The sequence below is a fragment of the Vicugna pacos genome, chromosome 22 (genome assembly GCF_048564905.1).
Source record: "Vicugna pacos chromosome 22, VicPac4, whole genome shotgun sequence".
Classification (NCBI taxonomy): domain Eukaryota; kingdom Metazoa; phylum Chordata; class Mammalia; order Artiodactyla; family Camelidae; genus Vicugna; species Vicugna pacos.
The window spans coordinates 5,037,017-5,060,455 of NC_133008.1; the positions used below are offsets into that span (position 1 = coordinate 5,037,017).

Consider the following 23,439-nt stretch of genomic DNA (forward strand, 5'->3'; position numbering starts at 1 on the left):
CAAACACCAAGGCACCTAGACTTTAAGCTGTGTGGCTAAGTTTTCACCAACAGGTAGAGATGCATAAGTGTGTGTTGATTTAACAGTAAAGGAGTCATGAAAAGACGAACGCACGGAAGTGAGGGGGGCTTTACCATCCCTTTCCCTCAGGGTAATGGCAGCAGAGGTGGTGGGACTGATGGGGAAGGAGAAACATCATGGATTTGCTACATCAGAATCTCTGGAGCATTTGTAATCATGCATTCATATTTCCTAAAGCTCCCCAGATGAAGAAGACTGAGAACCAACGGTCCCAAGGAGAGAGGCATGAAGCGGAGCCTTCTTTCAAATTGAATTATGGGCCTGGGATAAATCAACCCACCACTGCTACAGAATCCACTTGCTGGACCCTCTTTGTAACCCAGATTCTTGCCTGCTTCTATCGGCCACATTCCACATCTCTCCCCCGACCCATATTCCAGTTTAGCCCCTTAAATATCCCTGCTACCTATTGACTGCCGTTCCCTTAGGACTTTCTTCCAGCCCCAGGCAAGAAAAACATATGATTGGCATCCTGACCGAACACTGTGAGAACCATGTTGCTTCTGAACATTCAGCTTACTGATACACCAGGGGTTCGAAAAACCATGCTAGGCAAAGAACTTGCATCAAGATCAGGACCGGGGGTGGGGAGGGTATGGCCCAAGTGGTAGAGCGCATGCTTAACATGCACAAGGTCCTGGGTTCAATCCCCAGTGCCTCCTCCAAGGGAAAAAGAAAAAAAGATCAGCACTGAAATATGTTAAGGTGGGTGATTTAGCCCACGAAGTCTGATCACTAGATATCGTGGAGTCTGGCAAGATGGTTTCTCCCAAGAGCATGCCAAAAGATGCACGGATGATGGCACAAATCCTGAAGGATATGGAGATTACAGAATATGAGCCGAGAGTTATAAATCAGATGTTGGAGTTTGCCTTCTGATACGTGACCACAATCCTAGATGACGCAAAAATGAATTCAGGTCAGCAATCCAGTGCTGTGCTGATCAGTCTTTTACTTCTCCTCCTCCAAGAGATTTTTTTTAATTGGATATTGTAAGGCAAAGAAATCAAACTCCTTCACCATTGATAAAGCCATATTCAGGCCCTAGATTGACACCTGATAGACATTGCTTGACTGCTCCAAATTATAGACTTAAGTCTACAAAGAAAGGCACGTACTTCTGCGGGAAGAGTAACAGTTCCACAGAGAAGAGTCCCTTCAGTTACTAGCAGGCCAAGCACTCTCACACTCGGCACATCAACCCCACAAACCATGTCTGTTTCAACTAAACTAGGGACTCCTGTGTCCTTCACAGGGCAAAGGTTTACAGTGCAGACACCCACTTCACAATCCCCAGCTGTGAAAGCATCAGTTCCTGTAACATCAACAGTTCAGAATGTTCTAATTAATCCATCATTAATTGGGTCCAAAAATATCCTTGCTACCACTAACATGGCACCATCACAAATACTGCCAATGAATCACCAAAAGCATTGAAAAGGAAATGTGACGATGATGATGATGACTTCAGTAATCTGTAATCTAGCCTTGATGCATGTAACATGTTTGTTTGGTTTTGAAACCGTTATACTGAGATTAAACATGCATGCTAGATGTTTCCAAGTTGTGTTTTAGAAAAGTAGAACTTATTTTAGTACATGAGTAAATACGGTTACCATGTTTTTCAATTGAGATGTTGTGTTGGATTTTCTTTAATAGGATTACTAAGGGTTTTTAATCAGCCTTTAAGAGTAAAAAAATAAAGTTGTAATTCATTAAAAAAAAAGAAAGAAAAAGATGATCACTAGCTTCCAGACCCCACCACCTCCCACTCTGCATACTCCAGGATCCTCTCCCAAATTGGAAGAAGTAAGAAGAGTTTAGGATATTTTTCCTCCTCCCAAGTAAGCAGACACCCAAATATGGGCAAAACAGGAGCGTTTTCAGCGTGTGAGTATTTAGCATATGACCTCTAGACATTGAGATGAACATATAGGCCCTGCAGGCCTGGCTGCAGCCCTGCCAGGGTGCCTGGCACTTGGAGTCTTGAAATGCAAATTTCCCTTGTGGCAGCCCTAGCCTCTTCTGCAGGGGTGGCAGCCGCCCTGGGAGGAAAGACGAGATTTAAATTGGTAATAAAGCACTGTACCAAATTGGACTTTGACCTTGTTCAGAATTCCGCTGGCCCGTGTTCCCTGACCCGCCACCCTACTTTCTGCCCAATTGTTCCCTTGAGTAGCTGCCTGCTATCTAAGCAGTAAGGCAGCCTGTCACCAGCTGCTGCCTCCCTGGCTGCCTTCCACCCGGCTGGCTCCGAAGGCCTTGGAAATCAAACATCTTGGCCTGTCCAGCGTCTTTGCTACCTCTGCTCCTGAAGCGAGACGAGAGCGGTCTGGATGGGGGCCCTGGCCCTGGCTGGGCCAGCTGGTAGGGCATGGGAAGAGGTGAGGGCAGCCCCGACAAGCTTCTTTAACACATTCTTGGTTACCAAAGCGACTCCCAGACAAGGCCTGGAATGGCCAGTGTGGGCCCACATGCCTGCTCGTCCATGGAAGCAGCATGGAGCCAATATTCATTTTCTCCTGCTTCCTCCACGGCCCGAGCACCGGCTGCTCACTGCAGGACACCATGGTTTTGCTCATGTCTTCCTCCTGGAAGATCTTCCACAATCTCTTCTGTGCATCTAAATTCTGCCCTTCCTTTGAGGGCCTGGGAAACCACTCGTCACCACAGAGTGCCCTCAACCCTCCCCGGCAACCCTACCGGCCTTCTTCTCTGACCTCCTCAGCTCATGATTCCAAGCAAACACCTGGGGCATTCAGTCACGTGCTGACTTGTCTTGTGTTGTCTAATCGTTTCAAGCCTTATCTCCCCAACAAGATGATGGGCTCCCAGGGACTGCGTATTACCTAGAACTGGCACTTAGTAGGGCTACTGGGAATCAGTGAATGAAAGGACAAATGAATGAATATATGGATTGCTTTGGTCAGAGAAATGTTTTCTTTACACGCCCAGAATTCAGAATTCTTCCCAGCAAGAAAGCTCTTCTTTCCACTGGCTTTCGTCACAACAAAGCCGCTGGTGGAAAGTTTGCTTCCAGTACCTCCTGGAGCCTACGGAAAGCAGGAAACTTTCACCAGGAGGAGTCAGCTGCCAGTGCAGCTGGACTTCCACCAGCGTGCAGGACACTGTGAGTGCTGGGGGCATATTTCCTGCCCTCTTTGATCTAACTGGGGTGGTAGACTGTGCCCATGTGAAGCTTGGTTTCCTGTTAATGCCCATCATTGTGCAGACATACGTAAGGGCTAAGAGCAGCTGGGTGAAGCTGTCCTAATCAGAGAGCATGTGAAGGAGGTATAAAACAGGGCTGTCAAGTGGAGGCAGGGAGGAGGCTGGGTGTCCAAGGAGGCGTCATAGAGCGCCCCTATTCTCTCTTCCCCAGTGAGATGCCATCTGTCCATGTCTGCTCCTCCACCCAGGTCAGCAAGAGCCAAAGGATGGGGCCAGAATAGGGGACAAGATTGGGGGGTGGGGTGGAGGATGGGCAATTGATTCAGCAGGGGGGTGGTTAATCTGAGAGGCAACGTCTCAGCCACATCAGAACACGAGGCAGCTCCCATGCATGCGCTATGGATCTGAAGAGGAAACAGAGAGGGAGACTCCAAAGAGCCAGCAGAACGGAAAACTAGACAGGCAAGAAAGGAGATCTGGAAAGACAAGTGAAGTGTGAGTTGTTAACCTCTTTTTACACAAAGGGCCCAGGGGTTGGGGTGGGGGGTAGTCTTTGATGAGCTGTGTCCATGGGGCTCCCTGTTACCACCTCAGAAGGAAGTCAGGAACTGGGGGCCAAGCACGGAGCAGCCTATGTGTGCCCTGTACACTCTGCAACTCCCCTGTGTGCGATCCCGCTCCTCTGTCCTTTGCTGTGGCGAGGGCAGCGAGACCCTCTAACAAAAAGACACCTTGTGCTTGTCTTCTGGGGCAGAGGAGGGGCTTGGTGATAAGAATGTGTGGGAAGGGTGGGCAGCAACATCCGACCTACAGGCAAGCAGACCAAGAGTGGGCGGCGATGGTGAGCCCAGGTGTTGAGGAGTCATTCTGGGGCTCCCCAGGGAGCACACATGAGGTTTTCCCTCCTCCAGTCCTTCCACTCTGGCTTGATATCATCAGTGAGCGTGAGCAGAGTTTGCCGATTCCATTCCTCTTACTACTCATGCCTTTCCCAGGGAAGGCAGCAGATGCAAAGGAGGTGGCAGGGGTTGGGGGCTGGCACTTGAGGTCACAGCTCTCAGCTAACTTGGCCCCTGTCTTTCAAGAGGACTTTTACACAGCCACTGTAAGGGCACCTGCTGACATCAAAACTGTTAGTCACCGGGCAGGTGTCCAGGTCACAGAAAGCTCCACCACCAGGCGTATTTCCTCCTTCTGCTCCCTGGCATCCCCCAGGACCATGTGAGGAAGGGCAGGCAATAAAGGAGAAGAGTTCAAATGCCCAGGTGTGTGTGTGCAGGGGAACTTCCTCTCCCCCTCTAGCCAGACACATAGAATTTAATAAATTCTCAAAGCTGGGGAAGGAGGGGTGTGAGAATCTCTTTCATTGTGGGGAGGGCAGGTCAAACACCTAGGGCCTCTGGTAACACACACTGCTGAGAGCATGCAGAAGTTCATGGTGTAGAGCTGAGGCCCCAAAACAGAGGGAATAGAAAGGGAGCTAATATGGAAGCCAGTGGTCCATCCCCAATCACTCCACACTGGGTTAGGACCGTGGTTCCCCTACCTGGCTGGGCAGCAGAATCACCTGGCAAGATCAGTGAGCCTGCATATTCTTGGGCCCCTCTGCCGTCCTATCAAGTCAGAACCATGTGGGGTGGGGATATTTGGGTATGTGTGTGTCCAACAAGCTGCCCTGGGATTCTCACGCTGCATTCCCCTCCCTGAGTTTCGAGTTGCTGGATTCAAGTGTGATTCCTTGCAAACTGATGATGCTTTTGTTCAAGGCCACAGGCAACCCTTCGAAGACAGGTCCTAGGTCCAGAACATGGGATGGGCAAGCCAGATCTACTCCCAGAGAAGCACCACGCAGCTTGAGCATCTTACTGGTACACTCAACCACTGCAGGTGATCGCCTGGGATTGGTCAACTTCCATTAATCCACAGAACCTCTTTTCTAACATTTTCTTGTCTATTTTCACAAAATCAACTCTTATAGATATTTGACGATGGAAACTTGAATACTGTGCTTCTTCCTGCTTAAGATGTTTGCCAACCAACCTCACCTGCCAAAGGTAAGGTGGAACCCCATCTCCCACTGGCTTGTTCAAGATGAACCCAGGGTCATGGAGCTCATCTTACTTTCTTATTTTCTCTGGAGCTTCTGTTCGCCTGGACTGGTGTTCTTCCTTCCACGGCAAAGTGATTTGGAAAGGCAGGCTTAGACCCATACACCAGGGCAAAACCTGCCTGGGCAGATGAGAGAGTTTCTTTTCTTTTGTTTTTTCCCTTACCTAAGGTAAGTGTAAGGCTGCAGAAGAAAGAGCATTGCTTCCAAATGCCTGGTGCTGAACCTTGCAATTTACCAGTGATGTCTCACTGAAGAGCTGTTCTGGGTCTGAGTCAGAGAGAAAAGGAATTCCTGAACCAAATGAGTTACATTTTGGCCAGGGAGGTAATACGATAGAAGCACTCGCACTCACCCACACAATTGGGCCTGAGAACTGATGGAAATTGGTAGAAAATGTTGTAAAATTGGGGATTATGGAAACAACGTCTAAGGTGGGTAGAGAGTTCTGCTAGCAGACAGCCTTTGGACTTGAACTGCAGCTCCTCCCTGGGTCTCCAGGCTGCTGACGGTCCCTGAAGACTTTGGACTTGCCAATTTTCACAATTCCATGAGCCAATTCTTCAAAATAACTCTCTCTAGGTATGCACACATCTTATTGACGAATACACAGTCCAAGAAACAAAAACAGCCACACAAACACACAACCACACCAGCAAGGAGACCTTTTGTCCCCACGGTGGGGCAGACTGTCACAATAACAAAATCAGCACTGACCTAGATGGCAGTTTCTATGTGGCTTCTGCGGTGAACACAAAGGTGTATACGAGACAGAGTCCCTGTCCTCCAGTGGCTTTCCAACTCATCACCAAGCTAAAGAATCTCGGCGTTGAAAGGGGCCCCAATGAAGCTCACCTAGTCCAATCCCTCTGTTTTCCTGATGGGGAAGCTGAGGTTCTGAGAGGGGAAGGGACCTGCCCCAGGCAGCACAACCTGACAATGGAAAGTTGGCATGAGATCCCAAGGAAATCATTCCAGAACAGAAGAATGTGTGAGTAAGTGTGTGTGTGTGTGTGTGTGTGTGTGTGTGTGTGTGTCAAAGATGGTGGAAAGGTGAGCAGCTGGAGCAGGGTAATTATGGGCTGCAGACAAGGTGGAAAGGCAGGGTAGGTGATTGTGGAGAGTCAGACACTTGGTGTGAAGTTCAGAATGAGTCCACCGGACTTGGGAGAGCTTCCACACACTTTTGGCCTGTGGAGTGATGTGATGAAACAGTTCTTACAAGAATCCTGCTGTCACGGGAATGTTGTAAAAGAGAAAAGGGTTGAAGAAAACCTCCTTAAAGCCAAACCTTACAACAGATGTCTATATCTTGAGAGATTAGGGCACCCAATCCAGGTTAGAACTGGAGTAGATGAATTATCTGGTTAGACTAGGGAATGGAGATGGGTGTCGGAAGAAGAGGAACGTCAAGGGAAGAGCAGGAGACAGAGTGAACTGGAAGAGTAGAGACCATGAGGCAACCTTCCACGGAGCTATGCTGCCTGTTCAAAACCAGGAACAGAAAAGAGGTGTTGAGTTTTTTGCACAGAACCCATGAGGAGGTACAAGAACCGATCCACCAAAATCAGGGTGGTTGTGCCAAAGGGGACGAAGGCTCATGTGCACCTCGGCTTCTGGTCTCCCCACTGAAAGTGAGAAGAGTTGGGCTGTATCATCTTTGGAGCCTCCCTCCCACCACGGCCCTTCTAGGCCTCCAGGGTCTGTTTGCCTGAACCTTAGCCACTTCAGGGGAGGGAGGAAGAGCTGCCCACCAGCGCTCAGAGAGCCCCTCGCTGGTGGTAGCGCCACGATGCTGGCGCCATCTACACGTGCAGCCTGTCCTCCCTCCTTCCCAGCCCTCCCCCAGGCACCAGTTCTTGTTGGGGACTTCAGCTTTTGATCAATGCTGACCCAGATCTAAACTCAAGAAAACATCAGGACAATCTTCCTGTTTGGGTTCATCCTTAAGGCCATTCTCTGAAATGCCCTCTGATGAGGAATCCGCCAGAATCCTGCCTTGACAACTCTTCACTACTCAAATGCTGCAAACATGGATAAAACATGTCACAGAAGTTCATCCTTAAAAAAGAGGACTCAGGCTCTATTTCACACCTCTGTCTATGTCTCTCTCTCCTTCTCCTCCTACCTCTCTGTTCCCACCTCCTCTCTCTCTGTCCTTCCAGAACCTACTTCCCCAGAGTGGTGGGAGAAAATGTGAGCTCAAGGGAAGTTTTCATGTACTCACCAGGCATCCCACACTTTATTCACAAAGTCAGGTTCCTGACTTGAGTGATAGAGTTACCAACCATGCCATTTGCTGATGCACACAAGAGGGAGGGGAGCCCGCCTCACATGCTCATGGCAGGTGTCAGAGCTCAGGAGAGCTGTGTAGGCTGGAATCAGAGGTAGGCAGTGAGTTTTTATGTTATGTAAATGGATCAAATAGCTGAGGGTGAGTGTCAAGGAGAGAGAGAGAGAAAGTTCAGAACACAAGAACAGAAGCTGGGAAGGGGAGACTGAGCAGGAGAAGTTGCAGACAGAGGAGAACCAGGAACATGTGTGGTGTCAAAGAATTTAAGGGAGGAGGGGGCTTTTCCTTTCGCCAGGAAGGAGAGGCCAAAAGAATCAAACTTGCCAAGAAAATGGACATTGGCTCTAGAGACGGGCCTTTGGTACCACAGGGCAGATGGACAAGCCAGAGAGCAGTGAGTTCAAGCATGAACATGAGGGGGAAACAGTGGTGGCGAAGGCAAGGACAGAAATGCCTTCCAGAAGGTGCAGGAAACAGAATGGCAGGGCATATGAAGGCAAGGAGGGAGGCTTTTATTTTTGTGAATGAGACTTGAATGTGTTAAATGCAGATGGAAAATAAACTAGCCCGGGGGAGGGGGCTGAAGACATGGAGAGAGGAGACATTTCAGGGGATCAGTAGGTTGTGAAATCCGGGGCCACAGGTGGTGGGGGTGAGTTGGATGGGAGGATTTTACAGACACACTTTCATTGCGACACAGGGAGGAGTCACAGGGTGCAAACAAATAGAGGAACGTCTGGGGATGAGGAACTGGGGGTGGGACTGCTTCTGATGGTTTCTAGTTTTCTTTTCTTTTCTAAATAAGAGGGACCTCATCTTTGGGACACAGGCTAGTCCAAGTCAGAGGAGGCATCGCAGGGTGACAGGCTTGGCATCCCTGGGCAGGAAGTCACCCTGGGCACATACCTGTTATGGCCCATGAGAGAGCTGCTTGTTTGCCTGATGAGACTGGCCTCAAACTCAGGCTGATGCAACAATGCTCTCAGGCTACCAGCTCAGGTGGCAACAACGTGGGGCTCTGTGGAGACACCTGATCACAGATGTGGCTGCTGCAGCCACCCATCAGCCATCAGACTTCTGGGAGTCTCCCGACAATACCTGTCTCAGTCCATGTGAACTACTCTAACAAAAGTCCAGAAACTGGATAACTTACAGACATTTACTTCTTACAGTTCTGAAGGCTGGAAGTCCAAAGCAGGGTGCCAGCCTGCTCAGTGAGGGCCCTTTTCTGATTTCCTCATTGTACCCTCACATGGTGGAAGGGACTGGGGCACTCTCTGAGGGCTCTGCTGTAAGGGCACTAATCCTGTTCATGAGGGCTCCATCCTCACGACCACTAGGGGCTACCTCACAAAGGCCCCATCTACTAATACCATCACACTGAGGATTAGGCTTCAACACATGAACTTGGGGGGACACATAGCAAGACTCTAAACCCTCATCACACTGTGTTGGTACCTCCCTAATGGCGGTCATCAGAGTCCACCATGGGTCCTAACCACGTGTGCCTATGTTCAATTTCCTTTCCTGTAGGTTCCAAAGAGCCAGAATCCTAAGTGGTTGAATCTTGTTTCCCTGTTCGACATTGCTCTTTGCATGAAACTGATCATTTTAGGGCTAAATTTCACAGACCTGATGCTGACATTTTTGCTCTGTCACCGCTCAGAGATGGTCCCCAGAAAGCCCCTCCTCTGGCACTGGCCTGCTTCCCACAAGAGAATTTTAATAAGACAATGCCCAGAGATTTGTAAGCCATCCTGGCCCCACTCCCAGGAGCCAGATGAGAAAGGAGAATTCCAGATCTCCAACCCTTCCTAGCTCAGCAGCCTCCCAACTGAAAGAGAACTGCCGTGAGTTTGTAAAATCCCAAGCCCACAGCTTTCACTGTCCAGTGCACAACTCCCTTGACTTCCCCCTTATTAATTCAACAGCAGGGAGCACTACAAAGAGACGAACCAAATTCCAACCATGGCATCACTACGGAAACAATAAAACGCCTGACCGACCATAAAAGCTGTAACTGTTCCAGAGATAAAAGCAAGTCTCCGATCCTCTCCAACAACTGGGGACTTGGAGCACAGACTAGGGAAAGCTTGCTTTGCTCATGCCAGAAACTGTGAAAACAGTTCCTGCCTCGAGGCCCCCACTGGCTCTGCTGTGGGACAGATGGACAAGAGACACAAGGCAGCAAACTGTGCTGCCAGCTGGAAGGCCCCAAATTGGGCTGAAAGAGCCCCACTGCCACACGTACACCTACCCCTGCAGGCCCGTGTGGTCTAATGTAGCAAAGATCTGGAGGAGGGAGAGTCCAGTTGGTCTGTAACCAAAAGAATCATCTCCTGGGAGAGGATATAGCTCAAGTGATAGAGCACATGCTTAGCATACACAAGGTCCTGGGTTCAATCCCCAGTATCTCCTCTAAAAATAAATAAATAAATAAGCCTAATTACCCCCCTCCCCCAAAAAAACCAAAGAAACAACAAAAGAACCATCTCCTATCTCAGGACAGCATGTGGCAGTTTCAAGGCCCTTTCATATTTTTATCTCATTTGATTCTCAAAACTAGAGGGCCCAGGACAAGTATTGTCATCCCCACTGTAGAGATGAGGAAACAGACCCAGGTAGTAAAGTGCACTTGGATCTTGAGTGGTAGAACCAGTCAGGCGTCCTGGCTCCCAGTTCAGGTTTTTCCTGGGAAAGTGTACTGCCTCCCCTTTTCAGAGAGTGGTCATTGCACTAAGAGTTAAAAACAGACTCTGAAGATGCTCTATGTTCCTCATCCTCTCATGTCTAGTTGGCCACAACACATCAGGAAGGGTCTCCTCAACTTCACGATGTGAGAACCACTGCCCAGACCAAACTCTGACCAAGTCACAGCACGCACTCTCACTGCCTACTCAGAACCAGAAAGTGAAGAAAGCTCTCTCAGAATCTCTGCTTTATCCACCAACGGAGACCCAGAACCAGGCCTTCTCGGGGCAGCATCTTCACGGCATCAAGGGCAGATAGAGGTGCCTTCAATGCTTTTGTTGTAGAACAGGGAGCTTGCCTTACCTCCCTGCAGGCTGGGTGTGCTCTGGGCCTGAATCACCGTGAGGGCTTAGTCACAGCACAGGGCAGGCGTAGAGGCTGTCCAGGCCAGAGCAAATCCAGTGAGCAGGTCCCAGGAAGAGCAGTCCCAGTAGTTCTGAGACCACTTCAGGGGCCTTTGAGTTACTTTCAGGGCAGGTCTGAACTGGTCTGGTCCAAACTGCCGCTTCCCGTGGGAGCCCACGGATATGACTTCACATGATCACCAAGAACTTGCTTCGATTGCTTGGGTTTCTCACGGTCAGGGTCATCCTGACTCCTCATTTGCATGGGAGGTGATATGCAGGCAGGGGCATAGGCAATTGGTTTCCCAGAGCCATAGCCTCCCATTTCTCAGCTCTTCACCCTCCGCAGAAGCCCTTCTTCCCTCTCAGGTACATAAATAACATCCTTCCAGGCTCTCCCTATCAAAACCTTATCTCAAGAAAGGATCTAAAAATTAAGCAGAATCTGAGTGAAGTGGAGCTGAAATGACTCCTTGACTCTCCAGGTGAGGAGTGCGGTACTTAAGGGGTAATGCACACTCACAGAGACCAGGACAATTCCAGGCATCAGTGAGGAGGGAACCGTATCGTTGAGTGGGCAGAGCCTTTCACTCACAGCCTCCACTTAGGAAATCAACACGGATGACTGCACTTCCTTTAAGATTTTTCATGACCTAGGAGGGACAAGACTTAGCACACCCTTGGCAGCCACAAACACCAGTTCCGGGAACACGAGTGAGCCACTCTGGGTTCACATACCTGATGTGGATGTGCTTGAACTTGCACTTAAACATTTATTCCCAAGGTGTTGGCCCTGGATTGAGAGGCAGAGAAATTTCAGCTCTTTTGTCATTTTTCTTGGTCACACAAGAGTCAACAGATGCTTTGTGGCTCCAATGCTAGGATAACCACAGTTCACTCCACCTGGGTCTCCCCAGGTAGGCAGTGTCTGGAAACAAGAGCCCTCAGCCACCACTTTGCTCACACAAGCTGGTTCAAGGCAATTTACTGAGCACCAACTTCGTGCCAAGCACCAGGATGGGGGATGGGAAATCCAAGCTACATGAGCGTAGTTCCTGTGCCCCTCACGGTCTATGAGTAAGACACATAAGGAAGCGACAACCTGGTTCACCACCTGTGTGCTTTGCTACAGCTCTTCATGGGGCTGAGGCACTGGGAGAAGAGCAGCCCCTGATCCAGACTGGGATGCACAGCAATGCTGGGGTGGTCAGGGAGGCAGGCATCCATCCACCTGCTCAGATGATTTCAGTAAAATAGGGAAAGAGAAAGGATAGAGATATGTTCAAAATCTGTCTTAGAAGGAAGTTTTTCCTACACCTGCTCCACTTGGACTTCATTCTATCATCTCCCACCCTTCAAAGCAAAGTTTTTTGAAAGTATTATCCACTCATCGCCACTCCCCTGAAATTGCTCTAAAATCACCAGTAACCTCATGACGGACAATCCAATGTGTCCACACTTTGATCTCATTAACTCCCCTGTGCTATCTGGTCTCCCCTCTCCCTCACCGCCTCCTTCCTTGCCCCACTCTTCCTGCCTGGGTCTCAGTCCTCAGCAGTCCTAGCACCTTCCTGGTCCCCCCCTTTCATTTCATAACCCCAATCTCATCCTCCACACTGTCCTCTCTCTCTCTGAGAAGCAACTCTGCCCATATCGTCCTCATTAAAATCCTTCACTGGTTGCCCAGGACCTCAAATCAACCTGCAAACTCTTTAGCTTGGAAGGTAATACCTTTTAGGACTCAGCCACCTGCCTCTCCACTTTGCCTCTGTCCCTCTCACAGGTGGTCCACAACCCAATCACCTCAGCTTCCCACGGTCCCAGGAAAGCCCAAAACTCTTTCCCACCATGTGACTTTGTACATGCTTTTCCAGCTGTCTGTAACACTGGTAAGGTAAACTCTACTCATCCTTAATCATGTCCAGATGTCACCTCCACCAGGAAGCCCTCTGCCATTCCTCCCTTCCCTTCTTCCCAGGCACATTTCTGGACCCCCTCCTCAACCTTCCCAGAGTAATCAATGCATTCCTCTATTAGCCACTGGTATGTAACTGTTCACTCAGCTGTATATCCCCCAACCCCCAACTAAGCTGCACATGACTCATTGCAGATGGTGCCTGTTGGCAGCCTTTAGTGAGTAGGCCATGGGACCCAGCCTTAAGTGAATAGGCCAGGGGAGCCCAGAACAAAAGTTCACAATAGCTTGCACCTGGTAAGAGGCAAACGTATGCACGTGCTGGTAGCTGAGTAACCATTATGAACAATACACATGCGCCAGTTATGTAAGCCTTATGAACAAAGAAAAGTAAAGGTATGCATGCGCTAGCAGTGTTATGTAAGTAGTATGGACAAAGAAATGAACAACACCCATGTGCGGGCAAAATAGATAAAAGCAGGACAAGTGTGCCACAGCCAGCACCACCTTGTTAAACTAGAAGAAAGTACTGAGAGCCGGCACTGCCGCCGTGCCACACACACCACCCCCTTATACTGTGCTGTTTTGCTCCAGGTCGGCTCCTTGCGCCTTCTTCCAGTTGGAGCAGCTCACCTCCTCAAATCCCTCTTCAGCCCCCCTCAGCTGACAGTGCCCTGTTGATCTTTGCGTGGTGCTTGGCAAAAAAGGATTCTTTAATAAACATCAATTGATTGGTTGGTAGATTCTTTAAGTATAAAACAAGGTCCCCTGTGAAGGAACCGCAATCTAGATAGGAAGGAAAGGCAATCGTGGGTGAGATGATGGAAGATACTCATGAGGAGAGCAAGCATGTTTTCCTGACCATGGGAGCTATAGAAATTTTGGAGGAGGAAGATATGGAGAGAGCTCCAGGGGCTGGAGCAGCAGGGGGCTTCCTGGATGAGAAGCGGGTTACAATCAATGCACAAGCCTGGACGGGGTTTCACCTACACCTGGCTTATTGCCAGCAGCAGCAACATTTGAGCTGGGATCTGATGCCAATAGGCACCCAGGGTCCCTTCCACAAAATCAGTATGTCTCTGGGGGAGGCCTGAATCCCACAGTCTGGAACATAAACAAAGAGGATCTGTTCCAGGGATGCTAATTGCTGCCTCTCTCCCACAGAGGACGGGGCTGTGAGCAGATGGGGAATTCCTCAGCTCCAGCAGCCCAGCTGCACCTAGGGAGGGCCCGCCAGCCTTCAGCAGTGGAAGCTGGAGACACAGCTGAATTCCTGTGCCCCATAGGCTGTCTCTGAGGAGATGTGATTTGAAGACCAGGTGGCTTCCAACCCAGGCACCCTAGAGCTTAAAACTGCACTTTAGAAAGACCACTTTCTCCTTAAAGCCACTGCTTAAATGCAAATGAGCCTGGAAGAAGTAGCACTTTAAGTTCCCAACACCTTCGTGTAAATGGATGGGTATACAGTTTTCCCAAGGGGTGGGGATTGGGGGCTGGGAAGGCAGGTGCCCTGAGCAGTAGAGGAAACACAGGGAACAGGAGGCCTGGTTCACAAATGAACCCCCACCCCAACCAATGTTGCCCAGCTGCCCAGTTCTGAGCTGACCCTTCCTTCTGCCACCATCCTGGGCTGAAGAGCTTGTAAATCCTCAGGAGTACCCACTACCATACCATACAATGTGTGGCCTTTAGCTTCTTTCATTTAGCACAATGTTTTTGAGGTTGATCCATATGTGTATCAGCACTTCATTCCTTTTTATGGCTAAATAATATTCCATTATATATACTACATTTTATTTATCTCTTCATCAGTTGATGGACATTTGGGTTGCTTCCACTTTTGGGCTCTTATGAATGCTGCTGCTATGAACATTCATGTCCAATTTTTTGTGAGAACATATGTCTTCAATTCTCTGGGGTACTAACTAACCAGGAATGAAATTTCTGGTTCATGTGGCAATTCCATATTTAACTTTTTGAGGAACTGCCAAACTATTTTCCAAAGCAGCTGCACCATTTGACATTTCCACCAGCAGGGTATCCGGGTTCTGATTCCTCCATGTCCTCACCAGCACTTCCTGTCTTTTTTCTTATTTTAACCATCTTATTAGGTATAAAGTGTTATCTCACTGTGTCCTTGATTTTCCTTTCCCTAATGACTAATGAGTTGGCACAGCTCTTCATGTACTTATTGGCCACTTGTACATCTTCTTTGGAGGAATTTCTGTCCAAATCTTTTGTCCATTTTTCAGTTGGTTGGTTTGTCTTTTTATTGTTGAGTTATAAGTCCCTGGAAGGCTTCTAAAATCATCCATCCATACAAAGGCCCCAGAACAGTTCAATTAAATCAGAGCACTGGGGTGTACCCGGGCATTGGTTATTTCTTAAATTCCCCTAATCTGCAGTGGGGGTGAAAAGCACCAGTTTACACCATGTGGCCAAGCAGGAACAGAGGTATCATGAACTCTCAGAGTTCATGACTTTATCTGATCACCTTCAGGGCTGACTGCTCATAGTCCAACATTAAAAGTAAGACCATATGATATCACCTATATGTGGAATCTAAACAAATGAACTTATTTAGAAAACAGAAACAGTCCCACAGACATAGAAAACAAACTTATGGTTATCAGGGGGGAAAAGGGTAGAGGAATAAACTGGGGTTTGAGATTTGCAGATACAAACTACTATATGTAAAACAGATAAACAACAAGGTCCTACTGTATAGCACAGGGAACTATATTCAATGCCTTGTAATAGCCTATACTGAAAAAGGATATGAAAAGGAACATATATATACGTGTGTGTGTGTGTATTACTGAATCACTATGCTGTACCCCAGAAATTAACACATTGTAAACTGACTATACTTCAATAAAAGATAAAAATGAATTCTTCAGGCAAAAAAAAAAAAGTGCCTTCTTTATGCCAAGCACAGTGCTAAAGTGAGGAGAGGTAGAAACCAAGATGAAAATGGAGCGACCATTCACAGAAACTATGTCATTTACATCTTACTGTACAATTTTTTTAGATCATAATGCATGTAACCTATGATTACTGTACCAATCGGATACACACATGTAATGATTAATAAAGTTTTACGAATTTTTTCCTAGTATGATTCCATAAGGACCTTGAAGAAGGAAATGATGAATAAAGTAACACTGCAGGAAAAAAAAAAAAAGAAAATGGAGTGACCATGACACAGTTGCTGCTGTCAAGGGGACTCTAAGAAAGAGGAACTCATCGCCTTCCTGCATGTATTAGTGCTGCTGAATGGAGGGTGGTGGTCATCCAGCCCCTCTACTCAAAAGGCGGTCCCCACTGGCCACATTAGCAGCCCATGGGTGCTTGTTAGAAACGCAGAATCTCACGAGAGCCCCAACCAGACATACTGAATTAGAGTCAAGTTTAATGAGAGTATCAGGTGGTTTACCTGTACATTCAAATTGGAGATGCACTGGTCTAACTGACATCAATTAAGAAGCATCCAGAAGGTCCACCAACCTAAAACAAAACAAAACAAAACAAAAAATTCTAGCACAACACCCCACATCTTACTAACGGTCTCTCGTTACTTGTTTTGAACCATTTGACTGAGATGTAATTAATATACAATTCACTCATTGAAAGTGTACAATGTAATGGTTTTTTTGTATATTCACAGAGTTTTACAACCACTCACACAATTTTTGAACATTTTCATCATCTCAAAAAGAAACCTTGTACCACCCCCCCACCCCCAAGCTCCTCAGCCCAAGGCAGCCAACAAACAACTTTCTGTTTCTATAGATTTGCCTATTTTGGACATTTCCAAATAGATTCTATTCCAGATAGATGGAATCATAACAACATGTGGTCTTTGGGGACTGACTTTATCTTGGCATAATGTTTTCAAAGTGCATCCACATTGTAGCATGTATCAGAACTTGATTCCTTTTTATGACTGAATGATACACCATTGCATGGACACCCCATATTTTGTTTAACCATCCTTCAGTTGATGCACATTTAGATTGTTTCCTTTTTTGGCTATTACAAATAATGCTACTATGAACATTTGTGTACAAAAAAAAATGGCCTCTTGCCTTCTGAAAGGACCAGAAAAAAACAAGAATCCTGCTGGTCACCCCAACATTTTGGGTGGAAAGAAACTGATACAAGGAGAGAAGGCAGCAGTAACATTCCCTTGGATCGTTTACTAGAGTCAAAAACCTCAAGTTAGGTGCCACTGAGCTATGAGATCTTGGCTAAGCTACTTGCTTTTTCTGTCCACTTTCCTGCTTTAATTAATTTAATTTCTCTTTCTCAAAGGACTTGGGAAACCATTAATTAAATCCTTATTAGGGTATCAACTTGTTATGCAAGAGAGACTTATTCCAGAACAAAAGAAAGGAAAATTGACACCATGATGAATAACACCGTATCATTCAGATGTTACATTCACAGCCAGATGTTCCAGACCTTCCTACCTGCCCCTGTGGTGGCCAGATCCACTGCACCAGTATCTTCCCCTAGACTTCATGACACTCCTTAATAGTGTTCACTGATTTGTCTTCATAGAATTTGTTCAAACTCACCAGTAGGCATTGGGAAATCATGTATACATCTTCAGGCTAGGATGATCCATCTTCCTCCAGGAAATTCAATCTCTGCCAGCATCAGCTGAGCATTCTTCCAGAGTCTCTCACTCATGGAATAATCTGCACATCTTTAGAGCATAGATGAATCTTGTAAATACCAGGCAATAGCCCTTCCTGCTTTGCACAGATTAGGACAGGCCTCCCTGGCACGTCTAGCTGACTTACGTCTCACCAAAGGGGACAGGACATTCATCTTCCGTGTCTCCTTTCCTCTAATAATTAGCATTCCGATGAGCACATCATAGTGGGTGCAGGCTTTTCTTGGGTCTTCCTTCCCTGCCAGTCACCTCTGGTCATCTTTGCTCCTTTCTCTCCTTTTATCCCCACACACCCATACTCACTTGTGCACAAATTCTCACCTTATCTTTTCCAAATGTTGAAATTGGCTTGGGCACATAAGATTTGTCCCACATCGTGGACTGAAATCTTGGTAGATTACTAATCCCTTGATGGAAAAATGTCTGAATTACTGTATAAAGTTAGTTTTAAAAAATATTCAGTTCACTTCCCATTCACCTATGCATGAAGTGCAGCCTCAATCAAATATGTAGATGATTTACAGACAGCAAATAAAATGCAAGCAGTAGGCTTTTGGTTATTTATCATCTTGTGCAAATCCTGGGGCACACTTCCTTGAGGATGGTCTTCCTGTAATCCAAACTTCCTTCAGATTAAGGTGGATGGATGCAGGATGTCCTCGTGATTTCCTGGGGCAGCTGGCAATCTAAGGGGAAGCAGGCGATGTCTCTTGGGAGGAAGCCACCCAAGCAGGTAACAGTCACCAGGTCCCCTGACTCCTGTTCTCCTGGCTGAGAAAGGGGTGCTTGTACCCCTGCTGCAGAACAGGAGCAATACAGCCAGATGGAGGAGGGCCAGGTGGAGCCATCTGGCCTGTGGGGCCAGCATTTCCAGGCAGGCTGCCAGCCCTGAACAGAGCATAGACACAGGCCATGATGAACGAAGCCAACAGATAGAATGTGAGACTTCTCCAGAGTGTCCACGGATGTGGTCTGTGGTCTGTGGTCTGACCACGTGGGGAAACAGGGTAGTGCGCAGGGATCCGGCCTTCAGCACCGCCATCTCCCTGGCAGTGTTATTTACAAGGCTGCCTCTCAGGGGCCGAACTGCTCATCCTTGTAAGGGATACTCTGATGGGCTGCTTAGGGTGGGGAAGACATCCCTCCCAACACTGGGCTCAGGTGAACCCAGAGCTGCCCCGTCTGCCTCACATGGAGGGAGGAGGCGATGTATCCACGCTGGATGCTGCCCCCACTTGTCAACCTCCCCCTCTCAGCCTGAACCTTTCCACTAGGTAAATGTTGAAGAAATATTTTAAATACGAGCCTGAAGGTATGCAAAGCAGTTCACTATGCTGCCTACCTCTATACTCAATATAACCGAGTGGTTAAACACAACAGATTTGCAATCAGAGAGACCTGGGCTCACATCCCACTAATTGTTCTGACCTTTGATAATTCAGCCTCTTAAAAATCTGTTTCCACACTTGAAATAAAAGAAAGGAAAACTCACTGCAGCGGAGTGAGGATTAAATGAAGTGGGGCTGGGAAGGGCCTGGTTTCACACTGGGTCCTCTGTTCCTTCCAGAGCCCTCTGGGCCTGCCTCACCGAGTGGCAGCTGGAGCGCGTCCAGGCCTCTCTTGCAGCTCCTCTTCCACAGCACCTCCTGTCCCGTCTCCCCAACCCCTCCTCAGGGAGCCTCCCCGCCCACCGCCAAGGTAGTTTTGCTGGCAAAACATCTCCAGGACTTTCATTAGGAATCTGCGTCGTGCTGGTATCCCACAGCAAGCCAGCTAGGCAAGTGTGGAAACCTGGTGCCTGCCAATCTCCCACCCACCTAGGGCACCACAGTGATGGTTCCTTCATTGTTCATTTTCTTATGAGAAAGTCTTGAAATTTGTGTTCCTTCAAAGAGAGCAGCTGGCCCCACCTCAGAACAGATGAACACCCAGGTTGATACAGACTTATGGAGGAATCTTCTGGAAGGTAAATTCTTCTAGTGCTTTTAAGCGAAGGAAGTAACACCGGTGTTAGTGTCTGTGGACCCAAGTTTAAGTTCAAGTTCATCCACTTACTAAGAGGCCCAGTACCAGCCAGTGACCTCTTTCAACTTCAGTTTCCTCCTCTGCCATAGACTGTTGTAAATGTCAAACGAGGAAGGAAAAACAGGTGAAATGAATTTACAATACAATTATTTATTAGTCATGATTATATAACTAAATTTACATAAATATATCTGCTGTATAAAGTGAAACTCATTTACATGGGCTGACCCAAGGTTTTTTGACTTTTTTTTCTAATGGAGGTGCTGGGATTGAACCCTGGACCTCATAGCATGCTAAGCACACACTCTACTACTGAGCCATACCTACCCACCACCCTAAGGCTGTTTTTAAAGGCCCTATTCTAACTTTTTTTTTTTTAATGTGGGGTGATTCCAAGAGGAATCACAGTAGGGAAGGATTTATGTCAAAACGGAAGGCAGAATGCTGGCTCCTGTCTCAGAGAAGAGCCATGGAGAAATGCCTCCTTGAGGATCCTGGTTGCCACCTGTCAGTTCTGATCACTCTAGGTTTTATTAGCATCAATAGGTGACTAAAACCGTGTTTGAGGATCACAACTTTTAATTTTACAGTGGTTTTTGGTACTATTTCCTCCTGCTTCCCGGCTCACACTCCTGGGCCCATCAAACAGGAGTTGAGAACAGTTAATAAAGTGAGCCCTCCCCTACCGTCGGCCCCTCCAACTGTGATGCCCTGTGCCCAGAGGGCGAGCTTCTCCAGCCAGCGTCAATTAGCCTGTATGGAAAGTCCCTCTTTCTCTCTCTCTCTGCCGTGTGCCCTCCGTGTCCCTGCCCCACCAAGGACGCAGAAGCCTGCCAGGGGCTTTCCACTCCTCCCAAAGTCAAGGTGGTTTCAAAAGGTGACATGACAAAGGGAAAAGTTCTTCTAAGTGAAGGATGTGACTTTGACCACAAGCCAACAGTCAAAATATTTGGCTTCCAGTTTTTGCCACATCTCATCTCTGGGCCCTGTGGGCTGGCCCTGGGTCACTATCTCCATTCCTTTAAGCCCTTGCATTAACTGCGAGCTGATTAGGAAATTATCTTCTGTCTTTACTTGGATTCCCTGGGAGACAGACTGTCTGAGATGGAGATTAGAGGGCAGGATGTCTACTGGGTGGGGGAGGGGTTGAACTTCGACATCACAGAGGCCTCGGCTGATCCCACCGGGAGCTGTGCGGCTTCTACAGCCCTTCAGAGTGGTTCTGTCTTTAGGCAAGGAGGTCAGGCCTTATGGACTAGTCATTGGATGTGTACTGCCTCTAGGGAAGGGCTGTGACCTTGAGTCCCTTGGTCGGCTGAGGGCAATCCCCAGAGAGGCTCGATGAGCGCTGTCAACCACCAATATTCCCAGCAGCCAGAGGATGAGGGCCTCGGATCCGAAGGGGGCGTCTGAGAGGCCCTCCACACATCCGACAGACCATCGGAAGTGGTATCCTGGCATTTTTTTAAAAAAAATTTTTATTAGTTTTTGGGGGTGATGTAAGTAGGTTTATTTACTTATTTATTTATTTATTTTTAGAGGTGGTATGGGGGATTGAACCCGGGACGTGTATGCTAAATATGCGCTCTACCACCTCCCGCCTTTTAGCATTTTTTAATGTTCAAATTTTTAACTTTAAAAATAAAAATGTCATTGTAAATAAGTAATTGTGTGTTTGCTTAAAATTGTTTCATCCAAAAATAAGTTTTACATATTCGAAAAGAGTAAGCCATAGCTCCCTGAAGAAATCATTTTGTCTGTAGAAAACTAAGCTATAAAATACCCAACTTAACGTAAAAAGCACTATAATTCAAATGAAGAACTGATTTAGGTGGGTTGAAAAACCTGATGTAAGAAATCAATTATCCTCAAACAGCTCTATAAATATAATACAATCCCTACAGAAATCTCAGCAGACTTTTTGTATAAATTGACATTCATATGAAAATGCAAATGACCTAGATAGCTAAGACAATTTTAAAATGAATCAAAATTGGAAAACTATCAGTGCTCAATTTCAAGACTTGACATAAAGCTACAGTAATCATGAGAAGAGTGTTACTGACATCAAAATAGATCAATAAAACAGAGTCTAGAAAGAAAGCCACAAATATATTGTAAAAAAATTGATTTTTGACAAAGATGCTAAGGCAATTCTGTGGAGAAAGACTAGTCTTTTCAACAAATACTGCCTGAACAACTAAATATCTGTGTTAAAAAAAAAAAAAGAACTCTCAATACCTCACACTATGTACAAAAAAATTAATTTAAAACATCCATAGACTTAAATATAAAACCTAAAATTATAAAACTTTCAGAGAATACATAAGAGAAAATCTTTGTAACTTTGGGTTAGGTAAATATTTCTTACAGATGATACTAAAAGCAACATCCATTAAAAATAAATTGATAAATTGTATTTCATCAAAATTGTAAACATCTGCTCTTCAAAAGACAGGAGAATGAAAAGACAAACCACAGACTGGGAGAAAATATTTGCAGATCATATGCCTGATAACTTATATCCAGAATACATAATCCCCAAAACCTGGTAAGAAGAAAACAAACAACCTCTCCCCAAATGGAGAAAAGATTTGAACAGATATCTCCTCAAAGAAGACATATGAATGGCAAACAACCACATGAAAAGATGCTCAACATCATTAGTCATTAAGTCAATGCAAATTAAAACACTATGAGATACCATCTCATACCTGTTAGAATGACTGAAAAACAAAAGACTGACCCATAACAAGTGTTGACAAGGATGTGGAACAACTGGAATTCTCACACATTGCTGCTAAGAATACAACAATGTTACAACTTCCTTGGAAAACAATTTGCCAGTTTCTTAAAAAGCTGAACATGCATCCACCACATGATGCAGCCATTTCACTCCTAGACATGAATCCAAGAAAAAAAGCCACGTCCTTACAAAGACCAGTATGCATGCAGAAACATGGATGAATCTCAAAATAATTATGCCGTGTGAAGGAAGGCAAACAGAAGACAGCATACTCTACATTCATTCCACTTATAAAACTAACCCGCAGTGACAGGAAGCAGATTAGTGATTGGCTGAAGAGAGGGCAGTGGGAAAGATTATCAAAGGGTATAAGGAAATCTTTGGAGGTGATCATCACGTTCACTATCTTAACTGTGGTGACAAGGTCACAGTTTCATGATGACTTCACATACCAAAACATCAAATTACATGATTTACATAGGTGCTGTGTATTGTGTGTCCATTAAATCTCAGTGTGTAAAACCTTTTAATGAAGAAGAGGAGGAGGGCAAGGAAGGCAAGGAGGAGAAGGAGATGTATGGATGAAGAGGTCTGCCTTGGAGGAGGGAGAGATGGCAGCAATGTGGTTGGGTCACAGCAGAAATGAGCTGCAGGTTTATGAAACCACATTTCTGAGGGTTTCTTTTTGATGAGACAATAAAGAAACCTGTGGAGAGAGTTTGGAGCAACCAAGTCAGAAAGAAGAAAGATGTGCTTGTCCTAAAAAAGGGCACAGGACCACAGTAGGACTGAGATCTCTGACAGAATAAAGAAAATGAGTGGACTGAAATGAGTCAGATGGAGTACACGCCTTGCTGGTGACTCAGTGAGGCTCTGGCTTTGCAATAATCCCACCGAAGCTGTCTTGGGATAATGACCAGAGCAGAAGCAAAGATCTGTGCTCTTAGCATCTCCATTCTACGGAGATATTCCCAGCCTCTCTTCCTGGCCTCAACGCTTTCAAGTTTTTGTGGCATCTGATGATGATCATCCCTCTCCTATGAAAGTATAAACAGATTTGAATGTGGATTCCTTTGGGCTGAGATAATTAGCACTGGTCCAGATAAATCTGCTCCTTGCTGACCTCTGGATCTAAGCCCTTGCCTGCTTAGACCTGTCCTAGCTTCCAGCAGCCCTTTCCCACTACAACACACACATGCACTGAAATGATATAAGGAAAGTCTAGGTTACACCGTATTGCCAACTGCAGACATTTAGGAAAACAAATGACTTGAACTCTACTTTGAATTTGCTTTACTCTTATTCTTTTTATTTGCTTATTAAGC

The 23,439-nt window shown here is 46.6% G+C and overlaps 1 pseudogene; it reads left to right on the forward strand.

Annotated features, from left to right (window-relative positions):
• The first annotated feature begins 831 nt into the window (after positions 1-831).
• On the forward strand, positions 832-1,562 carry LOC140688533 (transcription initiation factor TFIID subunit 9-like; annotated as a pseudogene).
• The last annotated feature ends 21,877 nt before the right edge of the window (positions 1,563-23,439 follow it).